The 19,677-nt window shown below is 40.7% G+C and overlaps 1 protein-coding gene across 9 annotated transcripts in view; it reads right to left on the minus strand.

The window, feature by feature from the left end:
• Positions 1-19,677, minus strand: part of LOC106611148 (neurexin-1a) — a 778,513-nt gene that overhangs the window by 395,494 nt on the left and 363,342 nt on the right. The gene's annotated exons all lie outside the window — the stretch shown is intronic.

Consider the following 19,677-nt stretch of genomic DNA (forward strand, 5'->3'; position numbering starts at 1 on the left):
ACACCCATAGAAGTTCCAAAATAATAAAGACATTACAAATGTCATATCATTTATATACAGTTTTGTAACAATGTGTAAATCACTCTCTGTCTCTCTCTCTGTGTCTCTCTCTGTGTCACTCTCTGTGTATCTCTGTCTCTCTCTCTGTGTCTCTCTCTGTGTCTCTCTCTGTGTCTCTCTCTGTGTATCTCTGTCTCTCTCTCTGTGTCTCTCTCTGTGTCTCTCTCTGTGTCTCTCTCTGTGTCACTCTGTGTGTCTCTCTGTGTCTCTCTGTATGTCTCTCTGTATGTCTCTCTCTATGTGTCTCTCTATGTGTCTCTCTATGTGTCTCTCTCTGTGTCTTTCTCTCTGTCTCTCTCTGTCTCTCTGTCTCTCTCTCTGTCTCTCTCTCTCTGTCTCTCTATATGTCTCTCTCTGTGTCTGTCTTTCTCTCTCTCCATGTGTCTCTCTCTCTGTCTCTCTCCATATGCCTCTCACTCTGTGTCTCTCTCCCTGTGTCTCTCTGTGTGTCTCTCTCTCTGTGTCTCTCTCTGTGTCTCTCTCTCTGTGCCTCTCTCTTTCTGTCTATCTCTGTCTGTCTCTCTCTATTTCTCTCTCTGTGTCTCTCTCTCTGTGTCTCTCTCTGTCTTTCTGTCTCTCTCTCTCTCTCTCTCTGTGTCTCTCTATATGTCTCCTTATATTTCTCTCTGTCTCTCTCTCTCTGTCTCTCTATATGTCTCTCTATCTGTCTCTCTATCTGTCTCTGTATCTGCCTATCTCTCTCGGCCTCTCTCTCTCTCTCTCTGTCGTAGATAATATTAGATAATATATGAAAGTGAAATAAACAATAAAAATGTAAACATTACACCCATAGAAGTTCATTACAACATTACAAATGTCATATCATTTATATACAGTGTTGTAACAATGTGTAAATCTCTCTCTGTCTCTCTCTATGTGTCTCTCTCTGTGTCTCTCTCTGTGTGTCTCTCTCTATGTCTCTCTCTCTGTGTCTCTCTCTGTCTCTCTCTCTGTCTCTCTCTGTTTCTCTCTGTGTCTCTCTCTGTCTCTCTCTGTGTGTCTCTCTCTGTGTCTCTCTGTCTCTCTCTCTGTCTCTCTATGTGTCTCTCTATGTGTCTCTCTCTGTGTCTCTCTCTGTCTCGCTCTCTGTCTCTCTCTCTATGTCTCTCTCTATGTCTCTCTATATGTCTCTCTATCTGTCTCTCTCTGTGTCTCTCTCCATATGCCTCTCACTCTGTGTCTCTCTCCCTGTGTCTCTCTCTATGTGTCTCTCTCTCTCTGTGCCTCTATCTCTGTCTGTCTCTCTCTCTATTTCTCTCTATCTGTGTCTCTCACTCTCTGTCTCTCTTTCTGTGTCTCTCTCTCTCTGTGTCTTTCTGTCTCTCTCTCCCTCTCTGTGTCTCTCTGTGTATCTCTCTCTGTGTCTCTCTCTGTGTCTCTCTATATGTATCTCTATATGTCTCTATGTCTCTCTCTCTCTGTCTCTCTCTCTGTATCTGTCTCTCTCTCTCGGCCTTTATCTCTCTCTCTGTCTCTCTCTTTGTGTCTCTCTCTCTGTGTATCTGTCTCTTTGTCTTTCTCTCTCTCTCACTATCTGCCTCGCTCTATCGGTCTCGCTCTCACACACAAACACTTTACACAAAGAAACCCTTCACACACATATACACACAGTTTTTACGAGATTGTCATTAGTTTTAGTGAGTTAAGGTACTCTTGCTTACTGATCTTCATATTTATATAACATTTGCACTCTCACCACTAGTTTTAGGAAATAACAAATATTCAGGTTCAACTGTGGGCCCACTGTGCCACCATCAGGACACATTGAACACATCTTCCTAGGATGAGCTACTTCTGTATTCCTTACCACGCTTGCCAAATCAGATCTCAAAATCAAACTGATCATGCAATATAATATGCTTTTGATGTATATTAGACAATTTTTTATGATTTTTAATGATGTTGACTGCTTTAAACACCTTCTTCTTCATAACCACTGGACTGATCGGCACCAAATCCAAATCTGTTATATAGCATGTATGGATGCACATCTTCAAATACAGTATTTTCCAAGACTCTAGATGCAACAATATGGCCGCTATGAGCCAATGAGCTTTGACTCATGTTTTTTCCTGTCCAACAATGTTTATTGGTCAGTAGACACCATGATGTTTGACATACTATTCTGGAAAATAGTGTGTTGAGAGGCCTTGGTCCATATACAGTACCAGTCAAAAGTTTGGACAAACCTACTCATTCAAAGATTTGTATTTATTTTTACTATTTTTACATTATAGAATAATAGTGAAGACATCAAAATTATGAAATAACATATGGAATCATGTACTAACCAAAATATATTTATATTTGAGATTCTTCAAAATAGCCAACCTGACAGCATTGCACACTCTTGGCATTCTCTCAACCAGCATTTCAATGATCAGGTGAGCCTTGTTAAAAGTTAGTTTGTGGAATTTCTTTCCTTCTTAATTTGTTTGAGCCAATCAGTTGTGTTGTGACAAGGTAGGGTTGGTATTCAGAAGATAGCCCTATTTGATAAAAGACCAAGTCCGTATTATGGCAAGGACAGCTCAAATAAGCAAAGACAAATGACAGTCTATCATTACTTTAAGACATGAAGGTCAGTCAATCTGGAGAATTTCGAGAACTTTGAGAGTTTCCTCAAGTGCAATTGCAAAAAAACATCAAGCGCTATGATGAAACTGGCTCTCATGAGGACCGACACAGGAAAGGAAGACCCGGAGTTACCTCTGCTGCAGAGGATAAGTTCATTAGAGTAACCAGCCTCAGAACTTGCAGCTCAAATAACTGCTTCACAGTTCAAGTAAAGGACACATCTCAACATCAACTGAATCCTACAGACGAAGAACCGTATATGTGACATTTTTCAAAAAAACGAGATATACATGAAAAATCATTATTGGACACCCTTTTTCTATAGTGAACCGGTTTCACAAGCTTTCCACGCGCTAATTAACAATCATTTTAAATTTAAAGATAGGCTCTCGTGGAATAACCGTTTATGTGCACCACTCAGAATGGACGGACAAGCGCACAACTTTTCTGTTGCTGATGAAAATCGCCGAAATGTGGGAAAGAAACGTAAAACAAAACTAAAAGAATGGAAAGACAGGCAAAGGAAGATCTTACGGGATGCGGGAAAACCCTATACAAATCGTAAGGGTCAAGAAAAAACTGGGAAAAGCTGTCCAAAAGAGGTATGTGGAAGAACCGTATATCAAACAATCAAGCTAGCTAGCTATAGAGTACAGTAACTAACATGCATGTTCTGGGTTGTCTAATTTGTAACTATAGAGAAAATATATTAGCTAAAGTTCGTTGGCTACTAACTTATACATTATCGTTACAAATGTTATTGCTAGATTATAGAAGAAACATAGCTAGCTACTTTTTGTCCATCCACCGGATGATTCGACGTGGCTACAGTAGCTAGCTAGTTATATGTAACGTTACACTGTATCCTGCAGGGAAGAGCGTGTTCCACGACGTGGAGAAAGGATTGTGGAAAGTTGACTGATGAGCGCAAGCTGCATCTGTTCAACAGTTTCTACACTGTCCCATACGAGAAACAACAAGCACAACCAGCAAAACCATTCAAGGTGATGAGGATGCAATGTGAAGACTTCAGTCACCTCCCAGATTCTGTCCTCAAGCGACCAGCTGGACTACAGATCACTTCAGTGAGGTGGTTAAAAGTCACAGGTATTGCACAGAGAATAGTTTACTAACATCCCATCAACATGCAACATGTTGTTCTAACAATAAAATATCCTAATGATTCCCTTTTTTTATTCATTACAATATACATCTCTGTCACCACATTTAGCATCAACTCTAAGCAGTTAATACTTATTTACTGCTGTCACCTCAGTACAGGACATTTCTTGCCTTTAGCATGGGTTTAACGCAATTCAAAACTTAATTGCAGATCATAGTGTTAAACGCAAAGAGAATGGTTTTCTGAACGTTTTGTAATATTGACCTTAGGGACCTGCATAATGGACATGCATATTGGCACATCACATTGATCCATATTTGATATGTACAAGTTGTGCTTCTTTTGATTGAATTAATTTAATTGTATTCTATTTTTGTAGTTATTCTATGGTATGTTCACATTGAGGGCTTCATTTTAAATGAGACTAAGATTTCATGACTCAACTTTTAAGAAAAGTCATCAGTGCTAAAGTTGATAGACCACCTTTAAATGAACCTCCATTAAATGAATTAACTACATATTGCATTTAAGTTATTTACATGAAGGGCATCTGTACTTGAAAGTACTTAAAACATCATATCAGGTATTAAAAAAGGACATCTTACAAGTGTCATGCAAAATGTCACATATACTGTTCTTCCACATTCTAAAAATTAAAACGGCAATAAAAAAAGTATTTTTTGAAATAACAAAAAAATATCAATTGTTGTTGGAAGATATGAGTATGGTGAATTATTTGTCAACCATAAAACACCTAATGTGGTACACACAATGAATAATATAAAAATAACTGATTATCTTAAAATGGAAAAATTGTCACATATATGGTTCTTCGTCTGTAGGATTCAACTGTTCAGAGGAGAATGTGTGAATCAGGCCTTAATTGTCGAATTGCTGCAAAGAAACAACTACTAAAGGACACCAATAAGAAGAAGAGACTTGCTTGGGCCAAGAAACACAAGCAATGGACCTTAGACCTGTGGAAAGCGTTCCTTTGTTCTGATGAGTCCTAATTTTCGATTTTTGGTTCCAACCGCTGTGTCTTTGTGAGACGCAGAGTATGTGAACGGATGATCTCCGCATGTGTGGTTCCCACCATGAAGCATGGAGGAGGAGGTTTGATGGTGAGTGGTTACTATGACCCAACACACCTCCAGGCTGTGTAAGGGGTATTTGACCAAGAAGGAGAGTGATGGAGTGCTGCATCAGATGACCTGACCTCCACAATCACCCAACCTCAAACCAATTGAGGTGGTTTAGGATGAGTTGGACCGCAGAGTGAAGGAAAAGCAGCCAAGAAGCGCTCAGCATATCTGGAAACTCCTTCAAGACTGTTGGAAAAGCATTCCAGGTGTAGCTGGTTGAGAGAATGCCAAGTGTGCAAAGTTTTCATCAAGGCAAAGGGTGGCTACTTTGAAGAATCTCAAATATAAAATATATTTTGATTTGGTTTACACTTTTTTAGTTACTACATGATTCCATATGTGTTCTTTCATAGATTTGATGTATTCACTATTATTCTACAGTACATGGAGAAACTAGTAAAAATAAAGAAAAACACTGGAATGAGTAGGTTTGTCCAAACTTTAGACTGATACTCTATGCCAGATGTCAAATTTCCTGCAAATCAGTCATTTGTTGCCAGAGGACTAGTGTTTTAAGTGTTTTTCAGAATATTCTAAATGGTGGAAAACCCCTTAAGGTGGACTTTATGGGTCCTTGAGGTATTGTTTCTTGTAAGGAGAAGGACCAACATAATGCATTTCAAACTGGTGAGGGGCATAAGTTTTCAGTTTTTATTTTCAATCTCTTGTTATAGCACCACGATCTTGAGTCAAAAAGAAAGAAAGACCACTGATTGGCACTGTGGTCAAAAGTAGAAAAAGGTGTGTCCATTCAGAGAAATAGAAAATGGGAGAGATTAGCCATTCAGAGGCTTCAATTATTTCAAGGGAGAGTAGATGTGTGTTTCTGTTATTTGCATGGGAAGATAAAGAAAACGGAAATGTAGCCTAGGTTAAATAAAGTGGTAGGAAACCCGGATCTGAGAAAATCTGGAATTTTTCTCTTGTGGATGGTCTGAAAACTGCAGTCGTCTTCAGTATTTCAGAAAAAAGTTATGTAGAAAAAAGAGTAAAGATCATCAGCAGCTATTAACATTGGCCAACAATGTGTCACAGGTTCGGACACTGATCTTAGCCTCTGTCTGTCAGCCTGCCTATCTGTCTGTCAGCCTGCATAGCTGTCTGTCAGCCTGCCTATCTGCCTGTCTGTCTGCCTGTCTGTCTTTCTGTATGTCTGTCTATATGTCTGCCCATGTCTGTTATGTCATCTGTCAGCCAGTCTGTTATGTCATCTATCAGCCAACCTGTTATGTAGTCTGTCAGCCAGTCTGTTATGTAGTATTATGTAGGCTTCTAAACAGCTTCTACCCACAAGCCATAAGGGTCCCCCTCCCCTTCGACGCTACTGCTACTCTCTGTTATTATCTATACATAGTCACTTTTATATAGGTAACGAGCAGAGATTAGGAGCACACTCTTAAAGGGAGTGCTCCTAATCTCAGTTTGTTACCAGTATAAAAGACACCTGTCCACAGAAGCAATCAATCATTCAGATTCCAAACTCTCCACCGTGGCCAAGACCAAAGAGCTCTCCAAGGATGTCAGGGACAAGATTGTAGATCAACACAAGGCTGAAATGGGCTACAAGACCATCGCCAAGCAGCTTGGTGAGAAGGTGACAACAGTTGGTGCGATTATTCACAAATGGAAGAAACACAAAAGAACTGTCAATCTCCCTCGGACTAGGGCTCCATGCAAGATCTCACCTCGTGGAGATGCAATGATCATGAGAACAGTGAGGAATCAGCCCAGAACTACACGGAGGATCTTGTCAATGATCTCAAGGCAGCTGGGACCATAGTCACCAAGAAAACAATTGGTAACACACTACGCCGTGAAGGACTGAAATCCTGCAGCACCCGCAAGGTCCCCCTCCTCAAGAAAGCACATATAAATTCCGTCTGACGTTTGCCAATGAACATCTGAATGATTCAGAGGACAACTGGGTAAAAGTGTTGTTGTCAGATGAGACCAAAATGGAGCTCTTTGGCATCAACTCAACTCGCCGTGTTTGGAGGAGGAGGAATGCTGCCTATGACCCCAAGAACACCATCCCCACCGTCAAACATGGAGGTGGAAACATTATGCTTTGGGGGTGTTTTTCTGCTAATGGGACAGGACAACTTCACCGCATCAAAGGGACGATGGACGGGGCCATGTACCGTCAAATCTTTGGTGAGAATCTCCTTCCCTCAGCCAGGCCATTGAAAATGGGTCATGGATGGGTATTCCAGCATGACAATGACCCAAAACACAGGGCCAAGGCAACAAAGGAGTGGCTCAAGAAGAAGGGAAGAAGCACATTAAGGTCCTGGAGTGGCCTAGCCAGTCTCCAGACCTTAATCCCATAGAAAATCTGTGGAGGGAGCTGAAGGTTCGAGTTGCCAAACGTCAGCCTCGAAACCTTAATTACTTGGAGAAGACCTGCAAAGAGGAGTGGGACAAAATCCCTCCTGAGATGTGTGCAAACCTGGTGGCCAACTACAAGAAACGTCTGACCTCTGTGATTGCCAACAAGACCCTATGTTGTTTTAGAGAATTTGGCCTAGTGTCCAACCGGCCTCACAACCGCAGATAACGTGTAACCACACCGTTCCAGGACATCCCCTTCCGGCATCTTCACCTGCAGGATCATCTGAGACCAGCCACCTGGACTGCTGATGAAACTGCGCGTTTGCACAACCAAGCATTACTGTAATTCTACGAAACAGTCTCAGGGAAGGAAGCTCATCTGCGTGCTCATTGTCCTCACCGGTGTCTTGACCTGACTGCAGTTCAGCGTCGTAACCGAGTTCAGTTGGAATATTCTCACCTTCGATGGCTACTGGCACACTGGAGAACGGTGCTCTTCAAGGATGAATCGCAGTGTCAACTATACCGGTGTCATGATGTTGCCCTCTTTGGGTTTTCTATGCACCATCCCCCTACCTCTGTCTCCCACACCCAGGCTCTGTGAGAGCGGTCGTAAATTCCTAAGAAAATATCCTGCCTCATGGCCACAGTATGGAGACAATAGTAAGTTTTCATAGACCAAACAAACGAAGAATTCTTCTACCTCACAGAACTTGACAACCGAACAATATTCAGGTTCTGGAGAAGTGTCATAAACTTCGTCGTCTGAAGAGGAGGAATCATCGGACCAATATGCAGCGGTTATATTGCTCATCTTCTTTTTATTAGAAGGAAAAAAATACTTATACAAAACAAACGACGAAAAACAGTCCCGTAAGGTGCTCAGACTATACAAGGAAACAACCACCCACAAAACACAAGAGAAAACTAACCCAATTAAATATGGCCTCCAATTAGAGACAACGACAACCAGCTGCCTCTAATTGGAGGTCCTACCAAAAAACCAACATAGACAAAGAAAAACTATATAGAAACATAGAAATAGAAAAACTAGAACATAACCCAAAAGACCCCGAAACACACAAACCAAACACCCCTTGCCACGCCCTGACCAAACTACAATAACAAACAACCCCTTTTACTGGTCAGGACGTGACAAGAAGGTATAAAAGATCGGTGAAGAATCCAGTTATGAACTGGTCCGTTTGGTACAATTTTGTGAAGCTTATGAGAGACAATACGGCCACATTACCATGGCGCTGTTTATATAATAGCCTCAGTTGTGAGACTTACATCTAATGGTTGTAGAAAATGAATGAATAAGGATAAAGCTATTTGGGATATGTTGGAATGCTTGTAATGATGTTAATGTGAGAGAATTGTATTTCTATTTAAAGTTTCACTAAGTCATCGGCACGCCCCCATGAACAGACGGGACCTGGCATCATGAGACAGCCTTTTTCTGTTATTCCGAATATAACCCCAACCCAGGTTTTCTATCACCAGACCAGTTTACCTCGATAACGAGAGGGCCAAGGTTTGACCATGCATTCCTCTTTCTGAACTTTAACCTGTTATGGATAGGGGGCAGTATTTTCACGGCCGGATAAAAAACGTACCCAGAAACTAGAATATGCATATAATTATTAGCTTTGGATAGAAAACACTCCAAAGTTTCTAAAACTGTTTGAATGGTGTCTGTGAGTATAACAGAACTCATTTGGCAGGCCAAAACATGAGAAGATTCTGTTCAGGAAGTACCCTGTCTGACCATTTCTTGCCCTTCTTGATTATCTCTATCCATTACAAAGGATCTCTGCTGTTACGTGACACTTCCTACGGCTCCCATGGGCTCTCAGAGCCCGGGAAAAAGCTGAATGACGTAATTACAAGCCCTGGCTGAAACACACGAGCGCTTTTGCTAAGTGGTCTATCAGCGGACAAAGGGACACATGCTCGTGCACGATACGACACCATGTTTTTATTCTATCGTCTCTGAATGGATTCAACGACTCCCGGTCGGAATATTATCGCTTTTTTACGAGAAAATGATTTTAAACAGCGGTTGACATGCTTCGAAGTACGGTAATGAAATATTTAGAAATCTTTTGTCACGAAATGCGCCATGCGCATGACCCTTATTTACCATTCGGATAGTGTCTTGAACGCATGAACAAAACACCGCTGTTGGAACATAACTATGGATTATTTTGGACCAAACCAACATTTGTTATTGAAGTAGAAGTCCTGGGAGTGCATTCTGACGAAGAACGCCAAAGGTAATCAAACTTTTCTAATAGTAAATCGGAGTTTGGTGAAGGCTAAACTTGCTGGGTGTCTAAATAGCTAGCCCCGTGATGCCGGGCTATCTACTGAGAATATTGTAAAATGTGCTTTCACCAAAAAGCTATTTTAAAATCGGACATATCGAGTGCATAGAGGAGTTCTGTATCTATAATTCTTAAAATAATTGTTATGTTTTTTGTGAACGTTTATCGTGAGTAATTTAGTAAATTCACCGGAGGTTTGCGGGGGGTATGCTAGTTCTGAACGTCACATGCTAATGTAAAAAAGCTGGTTTTTGATATAAATATGAACTTGATTGAACAAAACATGCATGCATTGTATAACATAATGTCCTAGGGTTGTCATCTGATGAAGATCATCAAAGGTTAGTGCTGCATTTAGCTGTGGTTTTGTTTTTTGTGACATTATATGCTAGCTTGAAAAATGGGTGTCTGATTATTTCTGGCTGGGTACTCTGCTGACGTAATCTAATGTTTTGCTTTCGCTGTAAAGCCTTTTTGAAATCGGACAGTGTGGTTAGATTAACGAGATTCTTGTCTTTAAAATGGTGTAAAATAGTCATATGTTTGAAAAATTGAAGTTTTCGGATTTTAGAGGAGTTTGTATTTCGCGCCACGCCCATCATTGGATATTGGAGCAGGTGTTCCGCTAGCGGAACGTCTAGATGTAAGAGGTTAACCATACCACGTGGTTAAACTCTTAGACTATCGATACCGACAGAATAAGAACAAGTCTTTGATATTAATTACTAGTCTGCAGCTAGGAATTCGGTATCATTGAACGCGAAGACCAACGAAAACGCCATTCTATAACGACATGAATGAATGTCACTCTGAACTATCCATCCTACCAACGAGAGATGACAGAGAGAGAGAGAGAGAGAGAGCGCGGACAAACTCTCCAACAGAAACAAACTTTTCAACAAAGATCCCGACGACACACTGAGCGTAAATATATATATTGATTGCAATTATTCCCGAATGAGTGAGCGTTCATGTGCAAAGGATTAGCATTTCAATTGTTATAATTATCAACTCTGTAGTGTCTTCTCAGCCTCCCCCACTCCCCTTTTGTCTAACAAGCGGCCATGCCGGTTTAGCCCACTAGGGCACATTCCTCTTATCATTTCTTGTAACGATATCTACTGTTTGTTATGCATTTCTGTGAATTACTTAGTTAGTAAATAAATGATTTTAAGACAATTGATGTATGGATGACTCATAGTGAAGACTGGGTTCGTGCAGATAACCAACAATTTACAACGTTTGGAATGAGACTGACATGAGGTAACTTATACGTCATTAATCAGAAGACTAATAGATCAGATATTATAATGTCTGAAAGTTATATTAGGAAAATTATAACTTTGTAATCTGAATATTTTCCTTGGTGCCCTGAGCTCCTAATTAATTACAGTTACACGATTAATCAGTTTAATCGCGTAATAATAATTACAGAGAGTTATTTGATAAATATGTCTTCAGTTTTAACCTGTTGGGGCTAGGGGGCAGTATTTGCACAGCCGGATAAAAAACGTACCCGATTTAAACTGGTTACTACTCTTGCCCAGAAACGAGAATATTCATATAATTAGTAGATTTGGATAGAAAACACTCTGAAGTTTCTAAAACTGTTTGAATGGTGTCTGTGAGTATAACAGAACTCATATGGCAGGCCAAAACCTGAGAAGATTCCATACAGGAAGTTCCCTGTCTGACAATTTGTTCTCCTTCTGTGGCATCTCTATCAAAAATACAGCATCTCTGCTGTAATGTGAAATTTTCTAAGGCTTCCATTGGCTCTTAGAAGGCACCAGAAAGTGGAATGACGTCTCTGCAGTCTCTGGGCGAAACACAGCAGGAGTTTTTGTGAGTGGTCAGGCAGGGAACAATGACACTCGAGATGCGCGTCCACGAGACGACTCCAAGTTTTTCTTTCAGTCTTTGAATGAATACAACGTCGCCCGGTTGGAATATTATCGCTATTTTATCAGAAAAATCCCATAAAAATCTATTTTAAACAGCGTTTGACATGCTTCGAAGTACGGTAATGCAATATTTTGAAATTTTTTGTCACGAAATGCGCTCGCACGTTACCCTTCGGATTGTAACCTGAACGCATGAACAAAACGGAGCAATTTCAATATAACTATGGATTATTTGGAACCAAAACAACATTTGTTGTTGAAGTAGAAGTCCTGGGAGTGCATTCTGACGAAGAACAGCAAAGGTAATCCAATTTTTCTTATAGTAAATCTGAGTTTGGTGAGGGCCAAACTTGGTGGGTGTCAAATTAGCTAGCCGTGATAGCCAGGCTATCTACTCAGAATATTGCAAAATGTGCTTTCGCCAAAAAGCTATTTTAAAATCTGACACCGCGATTGCATAAAGGAGTTCTGTATCTATAATTCTTAAAGTAATTGTTATGTATTTTGTGAAGGTTTATCGTGAGTAATTTAGTAAATTCACCGGAAGTTTGCGGTGGGTATGCTAGTTCTGAACATCACATGCTAATGTAAAAAGCTGGTTTTTGATATAAATATGAACTTGATTGAACAAAACATGCATGTATTGTATAACATAATGTCCTAGGTGTGTCATCTGATGAAGATTAAAGGTTAGTGCTACATTTAGCTGTGGTTTTGGTTTTTGTGACATATATGCTTGCTTTGAAAATGGCTGTGTGATTATTTTTGGCAGGGTAGTCTCCTGACATAATCTAATGTTTTGCTTTCGCTGTAAAGCCTTTTTGAAATCGGACAATGTGGTTAGATTAACAAGAGTCTTGTCTTTAAAATGGTGTAAAATAGTCATATGTTTGAGAAATTGAAGTAATAGCATTTATGAGGTATTTGTAATTTGCACCACGCGATTCCACTGGCTGTTGACCAGAGAGGTTAAGCCATTTTGCCACAACTTTGGAAGTATGATTGGAGTCATTGTCCATTTGGAAGACCCATTTGCGACCAATCTTTTTCCTGACTGATGTCTTGAGATGTTGCTTCAATATATCCACATAAATTTTCCTGCCTCATGATGCCATCTATTTTGTGAAGTGCACCAGTCCCTCCTGCAGCAAAGCAACCCCACAACATGATGCTTCCACCCCCATGCTTCACGGTTGGGATGGTGTCCTTCAGCTTGCAAGCATCCCCCTTTTTCCTCCAAACATAAAGATGGTCATTATGGCCAAACAGTTCTATTTTTGTTTCATCAGACCAAAGGACATTTCTCCAAAAAGTACAGTCTCTGTCCCCATGTGCAGTTGCAAACCGTAGTCTGGCTTTTTTAATGGTGGTTTTGGAGCAGTGGCTTCTTCCTTGCTAAGCGGCCTTTCAGGTTTCAGGTTATGGACTAATTTTACTGTGGATATAGATACTTTTGTACCTGTTTCCTCCAACATCGCCACAAGGTCCTTTGCTGTTGTTCTGGGATTGATTTGCACTGTTCACACCAAAGTAAGGTTTATCTCTAGGTGACAGAACGTGTCTCCTTCCTGAGCGGTATGACGGCTACGTGGTCCCATGGTGTTTATACTTGCGTACTATTGTTTGTACAGATGAACGTGGTACCTTCAGGTGTTTTGAAATAGCTCCCAAGGATGAACCAGACTCGTGGAGGTCTACAAATAGTTTTCTGAGCTTTGGCTGATTTCTTTAGATTTTCCCGTGATTTCAAGCAAAGAGGCACTGAGTTTGAAGGTAGGCCTTGAAATACATCCACAGTTACACCTCCAATTGACAAAAATTATGTCAATTAGCCTATCAGAAGCTTCTAAAGCCATGACATAATTTTCTGGAATTTTCTATGCTGTTTAAAGGCACAGTCAACTTAGTGTATGTGAACTTCTGACCCACTGGAATTATAATACATTGAATTATAAGTGAAATAATCTGTCTTTTAACAACTGTTGGAAAAATTACTTATGTCATGCACAAAGTAGATGTCCTAACCTACTTGCCAAAACTATAGTTTGTTAACAAGAAAATTGTGGAGTGGTTGAAAAACTAGTTTTAATGACTCCAACCTAAGTGTATGTAAACATCCGACTTCAACTGTATATTTGTGGTGGTGAAGCCGTCACTCAGTAAAAACTTTGAAATTGTTGGATGGTGTGATAATATTGTAGTTCAATGTATATTGGACAGTGTCTTAGTAAAAATGCTTTATATTATTCAGAATGTCAAGTAACTTTAATTAGTTGTAGCGGTTGTGGATAAAGTGAATTAGTTGTAATGATTTTGTAATGAAGTTGTAATGATTTTTATTCAGTTTAATTTTGATAATTTACTAATTTATTCAACTAAACATTGTTATTATAATGAATGGCGGTTTGTGGATTAGCACTTACAGTACGTATATGTTTTCATCCTATTGGCCCATATACAATATTCATAATACTGTACTGAATGAAACATATATAGTATTGAAATAATAACATAGTATCTACTGATAACAACAGTAAAATTTGACACCCATAACATATGTAACAAGAGTTGCTATCTTACAAGCATGAGGTAGCTAAGACCCTATCTATTTTGATTCAAAATTCCACAATGACATATAGATTTGGTGTAATGCCATGCATTCATTGAGTAACATGTATATGTGGCTATGAAGACTATGACCCATGCAATAAAATAATTGTATGTAATAGGTATACCATATGTTACAAAATAAACAAGAGTGAATATAATAAACTAGTAGAAGATGATAACAAGAGGCCCTGAGGCTGCCATACTGTACAAAATGATGGAGGTGGTCCAAATCCAGATCGTCCCCTAGACCCTACACCCTATGCACTTGTGGAAATCCAAGAGCTTTTCATTGGTATAAGAAACTTGGTGAAACTTACAACAAACCTATCAGAGGGTAAGGTGGAGCTATTTATATATTGCTTACAACTGTCAAATCCTCTCAGATCTCCACAATGATATAGGATATAGGTATAGGATCTAGGGGTCAGTTTAGCAGACAGGTGAGTGATCCTTGTATTCTCTTCTGGGGCTGAAGCCCAATTGTTATGACACGGGAGTGAGTGGCGTAACACTGAGTTGTCATTGAGTTCGAGGGGGTGAGGGTGGAAGTGGTGGTTGTAGAAGTTTTTATGGTGTGGGGGGGGGGGGTTGTGGTGGTGTGAGTGGGTTGGGGTAATGTGTGTGTGTGGGGGGGGTTACAAATACAGAGGGAGGAAGAGGGATTATCAGACTGTATCTAACAAACCGAAGCTATATACCTTGCAGATTAGCTTTCATCAATGCTTGATCAAGTCAGCAAAACATTAAGGAAAGGAAAAGGCAGATATTACCAGAGGTTAGTAAAGCACTGAAATGTTGTCAGAGACTCTATTAACCTGTTTGGGCTAGGGGCAGTATTGAGAATTTTGGAAAAAATATGTGCCCATTTTTAACTGCCTCCTACACCAACTCAGAAGCTAGAATATGCATATTATTGTTCAGGTTTGGATAGAAAACACCCTAAAGTTTCTAAAACTGTTTGAATGGTGTCTGTGAGTATAACAGAACTCCTATGGCAGGCAAAAACCTGACAAGGTTTCATGCAGGAAGTGGCCTGTCTGACAAGGAGTCGTGTGTCTTGCATCTGTTTATTGAAGAGTAAGCATCTTAGCTGTAACGTGACAATTCCCAGGGCTCCAATAGGCTCTCAGAAGCCGGGAAAATCATGAAGGTTGACGAGGCAGCCTCAGGCTGAAACAGATTATCACCTTATTCAAGTGTCCCATTAGGTGACAATGGAATGAGGCGCGTGCGCGATTAGCCCCCGTGGAGTATTTTAATTCGGCTGTTTAGTTTATTGCAGATTCCCGGTCGGAATATTATCGCTTTTCTACGAGATAAATGGCATAAAAATTGGTTTTAAACAGCGGTTGACATGCTTCAAAGTACGGTAATGGAATATTTAGACATTTTTTGTCACGCCATGCGCCATGCGCGCGACCGTGGATTACCATTCTGATAGTGTCTAGAACCCACGAACAAAACGACGCTATTTGGATATAACTATGGATTATTTGGGACCAAACCTACATTTGTTATTGAAGTAGAAGTCCTGGGAGTGCATTCTGACGAAGAACAGGAAAGGTAAGAACATTTTTCTTATAGGAAATGTGATTATGGTGAAGGCTAATCTTGCCGGGTGTCTAAATAGCTAGCCGTGATGGCTGGGCTATGTACTTAGAATATTGCAAAATGTGCTTCATCCGAATAGCTATTTTAAAATCGGACATATCGAGTGCATAGAGGAGTAATGTATCTATAATTCTTAAAATAATTGTTATGCTTTTTGTGAACGTTTATCGTGAGTAATTTAGCAAACTGTTAGTAAATTCCCCAGAAGTTTGCGGGGGGTATGCTTTTTCTGAACGTCACATGCTAATGTAAAAAGCTGTTTTTTGATATAAATATGAACTTGATTGAACAGACATGCATGTATTGTATAACATAATGTCCTAGGTGTGTCATCTGATGAAGATCATAAAAGGTTAGTGCTGCATTTAGCTGTGGTTTGGGTTTTTGGTGACATTATATGCAAGCTTGAAAAATGGGTGTCTGATTATTTCGGGCTGGGCACTCTCCTGACATAATCTAATGTTTTGCTTTCGTTGTAAAGCCTTTTTGAAATCGGACAGTGTGGTTAGATAAACGAGAGTCTTGTCTTTAAATAGCTGTAAAATAGTCATATGTTTGAGAAATTGAAGTAATAGTATTTCAAACGATTCAAAAATCGCGCCACTGGATTAGACTGGCTGTTACGTAGGTGGGACGAATTCGTCCCGCCTAGCCCATAGAGGTTAACAGGAAACACAAATAGAAGCAGGAGAGGATGGAGAGAAGTCAGAGAAAATACGGAGAGACATCAGAGAGAAGACGGAGAGAGGTCAGAGAGAAGACAGAGAGACGACAGAGAGAAGACGGAGAGATGACAGAGAGAAGATGGAGAGAGGTCAGAGAGAAGACAGAGAGACAACAGAGAGAAGACGGAGGGATGTCAGAGAGAAGATGGAGAGACAGACAGAAAATGGAGAGATGACAGAGAGAAGATAGAGAGATGTCAGAGGGAAGACGGAGAGACGTCAGAGAGAAGATGGGGAGACGACAGAGGGAAGACGGAGAGACGTCAGAGAGAAGATGGGGAGACGACAGAGGGAAGACAGTGAGACGTCAGAGAGAAGATGGGGAGACGACAGAGGGAAGACAGAGAGACGTCAGAGAGAAGACAAGAGAGGTCGGAAAGAAGATGGAGAGACATCAGAGAGAAGACAGAGAGACGTCAGAGAGAAGACGGAGATACATCAGAGAGAAGACGAAGAGCCGTCAGAGTGAAGATGGAGAGACGACAGAGAGAAGACGGAGAGATGTCAGAGAGAAGAAGGAGAGACGTCAGAGAGAAGAAGGAGAGACGACAGAGAGAAGACGAAGAGATGTCAGAGAGTAGACAGTGAGACAACAGAGTCAGTCAGTACACCTACATTTCAGTCAGTCAGTCAGTTACACCTACACTTCAGTCAGTCATTCACACCTACACTTCAGTCAGTCAGTCACACCTCCACTGCAGTCAGTCAGTCAGTCAGTCAGTCAGTCAGTCAGTCAGTCAGTCAGTCAGTCAGTCAGTCAGTCAGTCACACCTACACTTCAGTCAGTCAGTCAGTCAGTCAGTCAGTCACACCTACACTTCAGTCAGTCTCTCACACCTACACTTCAGTCAGTCACTCACACCTACACTTCAGTCAGTCACACCAACACTTCAGTCAGTCAGTCACACCAACACTTCAGTCAGTCACACCTACACTTCAGTCAGTCACTCACACCTACATTTCAGTCAGTCACTCAGTCACACTTACACTCAGTCAGTCAGTCAGTCAGTCAGTCAGTCAGTCAGTCAGTCAGTCAGTCAGTCAGTCAGTCAGTCAGTCAGTCAGTTAGTCACACCTCACTTCAGTCAGTCATTCACACCTACACTTCAGTCAGTCAGTCACACCTCCACTTCAGTCAGTCTCTCACACCTACACTTCAGTCAGTCAGTCAGTCAGTCAGTCAGTCAGTCAGTCAGTCAGTCAGTCAGTCAGTCAGTCAGTCAGTCACACCTACACTTCAGTCAGTCACACCAACACTTCAGTCAGTCAGTCACACCAACACTTCCGTCAGTCAGTCACACCTACACTTCAGTTAGTCATTCACACATACACTTCGTCAGTCACACCTACACTTCAGTCAGTCACTCACACCTACATTTCAGTCAGTCACTCAGTCACACTTACACTCAGTCAGTCAGTCAGTCAGTCAGTCAGTCAGTCAGCCAGTCACACCTACACTTTAGTCAGTCAGTCAGTCACACCTACAATTCAGTCAGTCAGGCAGTCAGTCAGTCACACCTCACTTCAGTCAGTCACACCTCACTTCAGTCAGTCATTCACACCTCCACTTCAGTCAGTCTCTCACACCTCCACTTCAGTCAGTCTCTCCCACCTACACTTCAGTCAGGTAGTCAGTCAGTCAGTCAGTCAGTCAGTCAGTCAGTCAGTCAGTCAGTCAGTCAGTCAGTCAGTCAGTCACACCTACACTTCAGTCAGTCCCTTACACCTACACTTTAGTCAGTCACATCTACACATCAGTCAGTCAGTCAGTCAGTCAGTCAGTCAGTCAGTCAGTCAGTCAGTCAGTCAGTCAGTCAGTCAGTCAGTCAGTCAGTCAGTCAGTCAGTCACACCTACACTTCAGTCAGTCAGTCACTCACACCTACACTTCAGTCAATCACACCTACACTGAACTGATCTTCCATGGGTTGTTTACATTGCGTATCTTCCTCTGGAAGTTTGGATATTGAATATGGTATTGTACTCTGATGCTGTTGTGTGGAACAGTTTACCAAACTACCCCAGTTTACTGGGAACAAAAATAACAATAATATCAACACATCTGTGTCATAGCATTATCATTATATAGAACAATATTACACCGAAAGAGTGGAGAACGATGACATTGAAATTAAAACTATTAATTAAAAATATTATTTATGCAACATAAATCTAAACCATATTTCAAGAAGATTGCTTCTGGCAAACACGCAGACTCACTAAGCATGCACAGAGCACAGTGTGTGATTTTGTGTGTGTGTGTGTGTGTGTGTGTGTGTGCTTGTACAAATATGGTCAGTGATAGTAATCTGATTGAGAGTAATCTGATTATACTGTCAGTGAGAGTAATCTGATTATACTGTCAGTGAGAGTAATCTGATTATACTGTCAGTGAGAGTAATCTGATTATACTGTCATTGAGATTAATCTGATTATATGGTAGCCAAATGAAACAGAAATGATGAGGGTAGAGGAATGGCAGCTGTTGACATATTCTAACAGCATACCAACATAGTTTATGGAGGTTAACATGTGCCAAAGGGTGAGTTTTTTTGTACTTGGGTGTGTGTGTGTGTGTGTGTGTGTGTGTGTGTGTGTGTGTGTGTGTGTGTGTGTGTGTGTGTGTGTGTGTGTGTGTGTGTGTGTGTGTGTGTGTGTGTGCGTGTCTGTGTGTGTGTGTGTATATGTGTGTGTCTGCATATGCGAGCAGAGTACACAGGGACTGTTGACAAACAAGGAAAAGTGTTCACATTATTGAGAAGTGAATGAAAGGTTTGTTAATGAGTTAGGTAAGAGGCTGATGAAACATAGTGTGAGGCTGTCAAGATCAAAGTAGAAGCATTGGGGAAATAATGTTGTTTCTACAGTGTGGAATGAAAATGATTCTTTCACAGGGACTTCTATGTAGAAAGAAAAAATATATTCCCGTTTGGAAGGCTGGTGGACTTTAGAAGGCGAAATACACTGTTATTTCTGACAAGTTATTGTCTTCGTTTCTTCAATGTTCAACCAGCCTTTGCACTGAGGAAGGCATCTTAGATGAGAGTTCACTGATTACAGTGAAAAAAGAGAGGAAATCATTATGAATTGCTCAGATTTGTCCACAAGCGTTTGAATTTGAGAGTGGCCAGGGTATCTTATCTTTGTTTTGATAGTGACTAGGATGTCTTATCGCTGTTTTGATAGTGGCCAAGGTGTCTTATCTCTGTTTTGATAGTGGCCAAGGTGTCTTATCTCTGTTTTGATAGTGGCCAATGTGTCT

The sequence above is a fragment of the Salmo salar genome, chromosome ssa01 (genome assembly GCF_905237065.1).
Source record: "Salmo salar chromosome ssa01, Ssal_v3.1, whole genome shotgun sequence".
Classification (NCBI taxonomy): Eukaryota; Metazoa; Chordata; class Actinopteri; order Salmoniformes; family Salmonidae; genus Salmo; species Salmo salar.